Source organism: Sebastes umbrosus, chromosome 22 (assembly GCF_015220745.1).
Source record: "Sebastes umbrosus isolate fSebUmb1 chromosome 22, fSebUmb1.pri, whole genome shotgun sequence".
NCBI classification, from domain to species: Eukaryota; Metazoa; Chordata; class Actinopteri; order Perciformes; family Sebastidae; genus Sebastes; species Sebastes umbrosus.
This window is the reverse complement of record NC_051290.1, coordinates 23,710,181-23,711,436: the sequence shown is the minus strand read 5'-3', so window position 1 is coordinate 23,711,436 and position 1,256 is coordinate 23,710,181. Positions and strand designations below refer to the sequence as shown.

The 1,256-nt window shown below is 36.5% G+C and overlaps 1 long non-coding RNA gene across 1 annotated transcript; it reads right to left on the bottom strand.

Moving 5' to 3' along the window:
* Positions 1-573: 573 nt before the first annotated feature.
* LOC119481981 lies at positions 574-1,044 on the bottom strand. The gene is made up of 2 exons (XR_005205342.1): positions 903-1,044; positions 574-665 (listed from the first exon to the last, which is right to left on the bottom strand). It is a non-coding gene; the product is annotated as an uncharacterized LOC119481981 (long non-coding RNA).
* Between the last annotated feature and the right edge of the window lie 212 nt (positions 1,045-1,256).

The window sequence follows — 1,256 nt, the reverse complement described above, 5'->3', positions numbered from 1 at the left end:
TATGAAACTAAAAACCTAAAGAATCCATTGGTACCAACCATGTCATGTTAGCTTGTCGGGAAGAACACTAAATAACGCTCCAAAGTTACGCAAAATTTTGGCGAAGAAAAACTGGCATGGCCATTTTCAATTACCCCTCGATCTCTGACCCCAAGATATGTGAATGAAAACTCTGAGATAAAGAGAGACTCACACTGGCCGCATGAGACGCACGTCTCAGCTGCGTCTCTTCTAGAGAGGTCTCGCCTATTTTTTACGCGAGCCGCGTCAAACAGTGTTGTAGAACATGCAGTGACTTGGAGAGCTCCATGAATGAATATAGTACAGGGTTTTAATGTGGATTATTGCTATTATTTACAAATTACCACACGTTTCTTAACCTTTCTCTGTCTAAAATTAATATAAATGATAATTATAATGAAATGAAATGGCCATTATGAAAGGCAAACTCTATGTAGAAAGAAAGAGCTGACAGCCGCCACGCTGTAATACGGTAATAAAGGAGTGTGTACTGTTCTCTGTATGTGTTTTACTTCCAAAGTGTTAACATAAATAAACAGCCAGCCAAACTCCTTTTCAAGAGCCAGGAAGTGAGCGTGCTTGCTCCTTTAATGACTTCTTTCACAGCAGGTCAAGTCAAGATGACACATTGAATTGGAGTGAAACTAGAAAAGAAAATACAAAAGATGTACTTAATGAACTGCTATTACAAAAACAGGTAAATATAAATAACCTACCATTAACTTGTAAATGCAATAGGTATATAACAGGTAAGTATAAGTGGTAAAGTTGTCTTATGAGCATTAACACATAAAGTTATTATAGTTCTACAATCTTAGAAAAATGCCCATCAAAGTCATTAATATCAATTCTCAAGCATGTAAAGAACATATATCACTTACAGCCATTGCTTTCTGAGGGATTCATATGCAGGATTACACTGGATTCAACATGAGAAACTATACAACTGCACCATGTTCTTTCTCTGTTTTCAGGTCTCCTCTATACTTCCTACTTCCTGTTACGCGCTTCCTGTTTGCACTATCTTTCCAGCCTTCAAAATAAAGCTCAACAATCTTTTCTGAGAATAACAATACAAACACATTTTTAACAGTCAACTTGGTCTTTTTAGCATTTTAAACGCACTCAGGGCAGAACAGAGTGGATGTTGAAGTACATGGGATTTATTGTTTTACTTTTGTTTTTCACCCTGGTAATAAATTGCAATCGAGAATTGCGTAATTTTACTGGTATTG